At 37.2% G+C, this 9,281-nt stretch overlaps 1 long non-coding RNA gene across 1 annotated transcript; it reads left to right on the forward strand.

Annotated features, from left to right (window-relative positions):
* The first annotated feature begins 4,160 nt into the window (after window positions 1-4,160).
* LOC134168981 (uncharacterized) lies at window positions 4,161-5,848 on the forward strand. The gene is made up of 3 exons (XR_009966714.1): window positions 4,161-4,558; window positions 4,905-5,002; window positions 5,740-5,848. It is a non-coding gene; the product is annotated as an uncharacterized LOC134168981 (long non-coding RNA).
* Window positions 5,849-9,281: the final 3,433 nt, after the last annotated feature.

Raw genomic sequence — 9,281 nt, forward strand, 5'->3', positions numbered from 1 at the left:
AGGAGTTTAGGAGAGCCTAAGGGGAGACTGGAACTGGAGGCACTGAGCTTTTCTTAAACTTCAAAAGAGTTCTGGTATTACATATAAAACCAGAACTACTTCAGTTTGCCTGAAATTGATTTCCTTTCTTTAACTAAATTGTTTATCTGAGGTTTTTTTTTTCTCTACTTTTCTACAGTAATTTTTCTGTAATTACTATTCTAGCACAGTTTCCAAAGGAATTCTTCAAGCACGCTTTAATGGTGCACTCAAGTGACTAAACTTACTGGCAAACACCAGACTGTAGGAAAAAAAAAACCAAAACATTAGAAGAATCAAGAAGTGGAAGGTATCTATATCTCTGAATAAAAGCAGAAGATCCTGGGCCTGGAAAACTGAGCAACAAGAATAATCAAGTAGAAACACTAAACCAGTTAATAGGCTGAGCTGTGCTACAATTAACTGTTTATTGTTCCAGAAAGCACAGGTCCTTTTATAGTCTTATGATTACTGTTGATGAGGAACTCCCATAATGTGTGTCTAAATAGACAGACAAGAACTGTAGCACCTTCTGTACCTCAACATAGGCTCCAAATTTATTATTTTACATTTATACAAACAATAATTTTTCCAATATGATGCACATACATATAAAATTATGTACATATAAAGTTATGTACAATGTCTGAGGCTTCAGTTTGGCTACTTCTATTGTGGTGCCAAAATGTGAATTTTGGAGCCTAGATCTGGACATGAAACTAAGACTTTTTTTTTTTTTTTTACCATAGTATAATGTAATAATATGCATGTTCCTTTAGGAAGTAAAAGAACACAAGAAAAACAATAAACAAGATGCCAATTTCACACCACAAATTCACTGCCTGAAAGGAAAGATCGCCATCAAGGAAGCTAGTAACACTGGTCTACGAGTCTTCCTGAGACAGGACATCACTCAGATGCCCATATAAATTCATTGGGTAGACATAAATCTATTGTAATATTTATTTCGCTGTCATCAATAGCGACAAATTCCTTCCTTGCATTCTCTGGTTAGAAATGGGCTGCCTTTTTTTTTTTTCTTATTTACCTCCTAAGACCCCAGGCACCTCCTCAGTCACATATGTAGCTGTTACAGAACTCATATGCGACAGCATTTTATCAGAAGTGCAACAACAGCAGTCACTGTAAAATACACAGCTTAAAGAAGAAACTCCACTTCCCACACTAAAATGAAGCCTTCAACAAATCCTGTTATCTATCAAATATATTTTTAAATAATAAAAAAAAAAAACAACAAAAAACAAGACCAACCACAAACACCTCTGTATCTCTATTACATACATATTATGAGTTTTAATACTGCAAACATGGCAAGAATGCCCAGCTGGCTTCTGTAAAATACTTTTCAGCCTCTTTAAGTAGAACTTCTGCCCCTATTCACACACAATGAATTCCAGCAGCTCTGGTGTAATCTGTGACAAAATAAAAGCGGTATGGCAAAACCCATACTGAAAGATGAGCTCCAAGAATAAAAATGTGAAAGAAATTCACAAGGACAGATGTGAAAATGTATTGGTTATATACCAATAAATTAGCTATAGTCCTGCAGAAGAAAAAATAAAATAATCCCAGACGCTGAGAGATTAAAATAAAATTGAGCAAACTTCACACAAATCCAGGGAAGCCATCCTAAAATTTTAGTACAAACATGATTTCCAAAGACACCCTAAAACCTTAAATTATTTTGTGATTCTACAATTCTTCCATTCTGAGCTAAAAGGAGTTTCTTTCACGTCATGGGTGACTGTTTAACTCGTGTTGTGCTGTGCAGAATGAAGGCAGGAGATTCTTCATCTTTTACCTGCTGTTTCTAATCAACCACAGTTACAATATCATATGTCTATGTTTCATTTTCTCTGTTGTACTCCTTATTTTGTTGAAAATTAAATTAACATGGAAAAAAAAAACACAAAATATCAAATAAGCATCGGCATTTCATCCAACTATTTAAGAAAATGCAACTTCAGTTAGATATTCTCTAGCTTGTTCTTCCGTACTGAAAAGATGCATATTGAGATCACTTTAGAAAAAGAAATCAAAACAGAATAACGTCATTGTGAAAAACAGCCATCACTGTATTCTTGGTAGCTATTTACAGTATTTCTTGTTATGCTCAAGCTTTATTACTGAGCATTATATCAGTATGTATTAAATAGTCTTGTTTTTTGAAAGTTTATAAACTGTATCAAAGCATGTCAAATCAACCAGAACATAGTTGTTTGCCACTCTACTTTCTCTACCACAACAATTCTATTTTAGCAATTTCTTATTTTGACATTTTCAAGTCTTTAGACAGTTTTCCCTCTCCTGTATACGAAACTGGTTTTAGTGCTGTGTCGAGACAGGTGTTAGTGATAAGATTTAAATTTGTATTTCCAGAGACTGGTACACTTTATTTCGTTGAACAAAAACAGTTCCATTAATGGAAACACAAGCTGCCCTTATAAATGTGTGTGCCAGCTGTGACTGTGAAGTTGAGAAGGCAGATTTATCTTCTTTTGCATTCGAGGTCTGATCCAACGCCCACTGGAAACACTGTAAAACGTGCATTTTGTAACTATCCTCAATACTGAGCTAATTATTTGATTTTGTTTTAGTGACTCATGGAGATACAAACATGCTGGATTTTTTTTTTTCATTTAGATTCCTTCTAGATCAAACTTGAACTTCAGACTTGGTTAACACTTGGGCCAGTGAACACTAACCTCCTCAGCAATCACTGAGGGGGTTTCTTCTTTCAAAAATCAGCCAATATCTTTCCTGCATTCCAGTACCATTACCCTGGCAATTCTGGGAAGTTAAGCCAAACAAAAACAAAAAATGCATCTTACCTTCCACTCCAGCTTCATCAGGTTAATATTATTGGAGAAGATGGTTCCTTCCCCTTTGGAGGCAACATAGTAGCTTCCTTCTTTATGGTCTTCCCACTTCTATTGTGCAGCCACAAGCACCACAACTGAGTGAGTCTTCTCCAGTAGCTGAAGAGTTCTTTAAACAGAATAGTTCAGCATTCCTCCATGTATTTCCTACTGCCCGTGTTATCGTGTCAGTCTGTAAATTATCAGCTGGGAGAAACCAACCCACGGAAAAAGTTTTTATCAGGCCTGCATTTCAGGCTCAGTACATAGGAGGCTTCTGGCGGATGAAAACTACTGTTGACAGCCTTCTCCAGTAAACCTACAAGACTAAGCCCGCAACATCTGAAGCTTCACTTTGGAGCACTGATGAGCAAACTAAGCCACAACAGCTCCAGCCCTCATCATCCTCCACTGCTTCTGTAGCCGCCAGCTCTTTCAGCCACCCTGACAGCACCAAAGCACCTCATCCTAAATTCACACAGTGACAAGGCTGAGCTAGAGGACACAGTTCTTCCGTGCAGCTCCCTCTCTGAGACACTGGGGGCCAAGGGACCAGGAAGACAAAAACAGTCAAGTCTGACAAAACCGGTGACACAAAGAAAATCTGGCAGTCAATCCAGACAAATTCAGGTGAATTTAGGTCAATTCAATTAACTTCACACAATGCAAAACAAGCATTGTTTTACTTATCCCTTTTTTTTCTCTCCCTTTCAAAAAGGCTGTTTGTTTTCGTAATGGCTAAAATAATAACAGATTTCAAGCGCTAAGTCTAACGGTTTCATTTGGGAAAGGCCAAAACGAAGCGGCCTTGCACAAAACGCACGTGCCGCGAGGCTCCCGGCCGGAAAGAGGAAGAAGAGGAGGGCGACCCCGGCCTTTCAGCTGAGAGACCTGGCAGTCGCGCGAGGGCGGGGAGGGGCCCCTGAGGGGCGGCCGTTAGCCCGGCTGCGCAGGCGAGGCCGTTCAACAAGTAGATAAGCTTTAGCGCTCAACCCTAATTGTTCTGAAAAAGACGCGGGGGAATCTAAAAACAGAAAGCCGCGATCTGTGGGGAGGTTTAACTTTAAGGATCTCTCCAGAGCAACTGGCTTGTCCGCATCATGCCGCAGGCTAATGCCGCCTGCAAGTTTTACGCACTATGTCTTCCCCGTCTATGAGCCTGTGCCCAGCTCTGCGATTCCGCTTGCCCTCAGCAGTGCCATCCTGCTGTACCGGTGCGCGCCATGATAGACAACACGCAGCCTCAGCTCTAACTATGCATGAAGTTGCGTGCAACTTGCAGCATAAACCTGGAGCTAAACTGTCAGGAAAAGGTTTATGTTTCCTCCTAGGCTATTTAAGCTTGAGAAGAAGTAATTTTCGTTTGTCATGTACTTTTTAGTCATCTGTAGTAGCAAAATTAATGAGAAATCCCATGTAATTAGCTCACATGGCTTTGAGGACCACAAAGAAATCATTTCTACAAGGCAATGAGACAGTTCAATTGCTTTGCTGTAGAGATGGCTCCAAGGTGATGTAGAGGTTGTTGGAGCTTCTCAAGATCATAAGTTTCTTCATCTGTGATAGGTACAGACTAGCAGGATTTAAGCAGTGGCAGCCCAGGTACCTCCTCTGTGTTGAGTTGACAGACAAGACATTTGTACTTCATAAACTGTTCTGAGGTGGGTGGGATGGTTGGTATTATTCCTGCAGTGCTGTGGGATTATTCTGACAACAATACAGGCTACTTCTGCAGTTTTAAATACAGGAACTCAGCTCATGACCTTGTTGTACTTCTCTCTGTGTGGTTAATTACTGCATTACCTTGGAGAGTTTTAAACCATTTCAGATCCTGCCTGACTCCCCAGCTATCCTAGGAGTCAGTGTGTTCCTTGCTACATCTCTGCAGCATTTACATTTACAAGGATCCAGCTACCAGCTTCAAGCCCCACATTTTTCAGTTGTCTCTCACAGCACACATTTCTAATGTTAAACTAAGTTCATTAATGCATTTAATCTTTGTTACAGCTGATCACAAGGATGCCACCATTGCGCAGAAGCAAAGTTATCAAAGAAAAAAATCTGAATATTATCCTTCTACTCTTTGAAAACTTTACTTGAAATAGGTAAAGCAACATTCAGTCTCGAGCACTCCATTCATTGATTTGCTGTTGATAAAAAGTGAACCACTAAAGACATTGATAAAAAAGCTTTACAAAGGGATTTGGCAAGTGATCATTAATTACTAAAGTGTGACTTGAACTTTAGCACCATGGGCAGGTGCAGACAGGGTTTTACAAACAGATATTAGCGAGGAGGCAGGTTTCTCCTTGGCTGTTGTGAATTTGGTTCATTATTGATAGGTCTGGGGGAGGAGGAGAGGAGAATATAAAATAAATAAAAAATAAATAAAAAAAAAAGCCTTGGTGCCTCTTGATTTATCTGCAGACTGTGGTCCGAAGTAAATGCAGACAAGCCTTTTCAAATCACCTTGACTGCCTCCTTGGCAGACAGAGTATTTTTAGTCCATTGGATTTTAACAACTTCCCAGAACAGATGGGTTAGCACTTCACAACTGTATGTGCAGTGCTGTAGAACAGAATGAATAAAAAATGACCCAACTGTGAAATCCTTATTCCCCACTTAGTTCTCATTGACTTCAACAAATTGTCTAAATGTCTACTCATCAATAGCAAAACAGTCACACAGCCTCCTTTTTTTCCTTTGCAAACTGACTCTTATCTAGGGTGGGAAAGAGGAAGTTGTTTTTTTTTTCCTGTCATGGAAATATTTCAAGTTTTCCAGAGTTTTTACATTTTCTCCTGACCCCTTGTCTCCTCAAATAATCAGTGATCTTTGACAGAGGAGCTGATACGAGACTGATCTGGAACTCTGGATGAAGTCAGTGTTTCTAGTCCAACCTAAGGTGAACAGCTGGAGGCCAAGCTATTCATTTTTGCTACACAACAGTGACTATTCTATGGGATGTTTTGCATTTGCATGCAGTTGGTTCCTTGCAAATGTTTCTATTTGGTATTCAAATTTGTAGTCAGAACTTTCTTAATCAGAGACCTTCATGCAGGAGGAGATATCTGTTGTGGTCAGTCACAATGACACCTTAGAAAATTAGATCCTTTTTCCTGAAAAAGTTCATGAATAGGCTTAGTTTTTCACATAACCATAGGGTTGATTGATAGAATTAGTCTTTTTCAGAGAAACTGGAATAGCAGACTTCGTTTCCATTATGTTATTTATTCCATTTAATTATTTTTCATTATATACACTTTTTAGTAATGTATAAATGGAAATCATACTGTAAGGATCCAACCATGTAACACAAAATATTCAAAATTGAGAACAAGATACATCAGTTCTTTTTTTTGAACTCACTTGCTAGCTTGATTTTTTTTTTTTTTTTTTTTTTTGAGAAAACATTATTTGGGGTCTTATTTATAACTTCATAAATTTATTTCAAGCATCAAATTGGATATTTAATGGGCTTGACGTTTTGAATAACTGTTCTCTGGGTATTTCCATTCTCCTTTAAAAGGAAATTAGCATTAATAAAGAGAATGGATACCTAATGAAATGTCAAAAACATTGCATATGTGTGTTGACTTTGGAGCCCAATGCAGCATATTTTCTTTTAGGGCTGAATGAAAAATGGAGAGGGGGGTTGTATGTTAAATTTAAGTATACTTTTGATATTTTCTACAATTAAAAATGCCTTCAGGTAATTCTAATCTTTTTTTATGCTAAAAAATAGAAACAATTTCACAGGGGTTTGCATTTTGGAAACAGAATGTTTCTCCATTAAAAAGTGTCAATGGGAGATTTTAGAGTACCTCAGTTTCTTTCTGGGGGAAGTGAAAAGTGATTCTCACAGGCAATGCTTACAAAAAAAAAATCTGTGTTATTTTTTGAGAATTTAAGAACTCCAGTGGATGCTGTAGGGCTCAGCACTGCTCTTTACTGTTTTTTTATTGAAAAATGTAGATAGGTTCTAATGTAGCATATAGCATACTGAAATTCAAAATTCAAAATGAACGGTGTGCTGTGAGTACAGCACATAAATGGTAACAAAATACTATCTAGCAGTCAGACCAAAACTGTATGCATTTAGTCATATCTTAGATATTTCCATTTTTTCTGGGATTCCATAAGGACAAATGTTAATGGTAAAAATTAAAATGAAACATATACCTTAATACATCTTCCATAAAGCTGGATTTGAATGACTTACTTATTTACTGAACCAATATTTCTCATGAGCATCAGGCTATCAAAGCAAGAGGAGTTTGAGAACCAAGAACAAGTAGAAGTGCAACTCTTACTAACTGGAGTGCAGCTTTCAGCATATGGCCCTCTGAAATGATTTGGTGTAATATTTAAGACCATTATTAAGCTTAAACTCCTAGATAAGATGATGTTTTCCTGTCTACAATATTAAGTCCATTTCCTACAGGAGAGGAGTATAACTGGGGATAGGCTTTATTGTTTGTTGAGAAGTTAATTATGCTTTATGCAGTAAACAGTGTTCAGCTTCTACATTCTCATATTCTGATAGTCATGTATAATACAATTTAAAGTTCTCTGCCCAAAATATCATACAGTAATGATTATTAACTCTTTTTGAAGACAAGTATTTCTGATTTTCCTTTTAGGCAATATAGGTTACATGAATTTGTGGAATAGGAAAGACATTAAAATCGGCCACATCTTCACATGCATTGACCATTAATGACAATTGTATAATTAAAAGAATTAACTTCAAACAAACATGAATTTCTAGTAACTCTTAGTTCTACACACCTATATACAAAATATGTCTTTACCGTGTTATTGATCTGCACTACTGTGTCATTCTTGGGGCACTGTAATGTGTCATTCCACTCCACGTGGGCCCTTTTCACATCCAGTATGAATATCCTCCTGTTGCCGTTGTGTAAGGGAAAAGTAGTGATGATAGGTCTCAGCTTAGATGCTCTGAATGCTAAGCAGGAAAAACACTGCATCCTAGGAAATACTGTATTTAAGACTTTGCCTGCTCTTACATGTAAAATTACATGAAATAAGACAGTCCTACCTCCTCTCCTTTCTCTCCATTGCTCATGACTGTATGACCTTCTCCCACATACAGTTCTTACTAAAACTGAGAACAGGGAAGTAATGGCAGCTAAACTTTAAAGAAGACATTCACATGATAAGTGCTTCCTTTACACATAGATCAAATGAACACAATTTGGACCAAACTAGATGTCCAATCTCTTTTGAAGTTATTTCTCCTCCATAAGAAAAATCAGTTACTGATGTTTAATAAAGATACCATAAAATGATATTATCTTCATTTAAAACTACTGAAAGAAATTCTAAGAAGAAACAAACTCATTGAAGGCTCCAGTCTAGCAGAAAATTCACATTAGCTATGGGTCATAGTGTAAATATGCAAGCTACAGGACTAATCACTAGCAGTAAACAAATATTTGAAGAGAAGATTTCACACACACTTGCATGGCAAGAAATTAGCTATAAACATCTATTACACATCATTATCATTAGACAGTAAGTATCCAGAAGATTCATCTCAGGAAACACAAATCAAACATCTGGTCAAATGGAAACACCTCATCTGCAATCAATAGCCCATTCAGGGATTCACTATTACTTCACAGAGGTTAATAGCACTGTCCTCTTGGGAAAGGAAAAAGGAATCTTAAAGCAAAGGCATAGCACAACAGAAAATAAAGTCAGTCCTTGAAAACCATTGTAAAAGAAACTCCAACCTGTAAATTATGCAAACAAAGGAAGAGACAAATTTCTCCCACTGTGAACTACCACATTTCACCTGAGACCAGGTTTGTGTTGTGACATTATGTAAGAAGAAGAATTTAGCCTGCAGTGAAATGTGGTGTAACTCCATTATTGTTCTATATTCAGGTCTGTGGGGATACAGGAGGAGAATGCGCAGAAGTAGATTCCTAGTTTGTTCAAAACTTAATTGTTTTACTGCAGTCAGTGTATTAATCGTGGCTCACCTCAGCAAAGAAATAGGTTTTATTCATTTGATTCAGAGTAATTTAAATCCAATGGAAATTCTCACTCTGAATCTGGTCTTTGGAAACAGTTTCTACTCAGTAAGTCTGAAAATAATCTCTGTTATATCTAAAGGTTTTAGATATGTCTTTCTTGAGGCAGGAGTTACCTTCTTTTGCTCAGTACTTGTTCAGCACAGTAGGGATTTAGTACTCAATAGTTGTCCTGTATTAGTCTTTTATAAAAAACAATATGTAAATACTCATACTATATAATTATTTCATTACAGCAATTATAATAGGTAATAGGCTGGCATCTACATTATTTGAGTAGCCTAGAAAATCTCATCCATGACTGCTTGCCAGTTTCTTA

Source organism: Pezoporus occidentalis, unplaced genomic scaffold (assembly GCF_034315485.1).
Source record: "Pezoporus occidentalis ecotype Australia unplaced genomic scaffold, CSIRO_AGI_Poc_V1 ctg33, whole genome shotgun sequence".
Taxonomy (NCBI): Eukaryota; Metazoa; Chordata; class Aves; order Psittaciformes; family Psittacidae; genus Pezoporus; species Pezoporus occidentalis.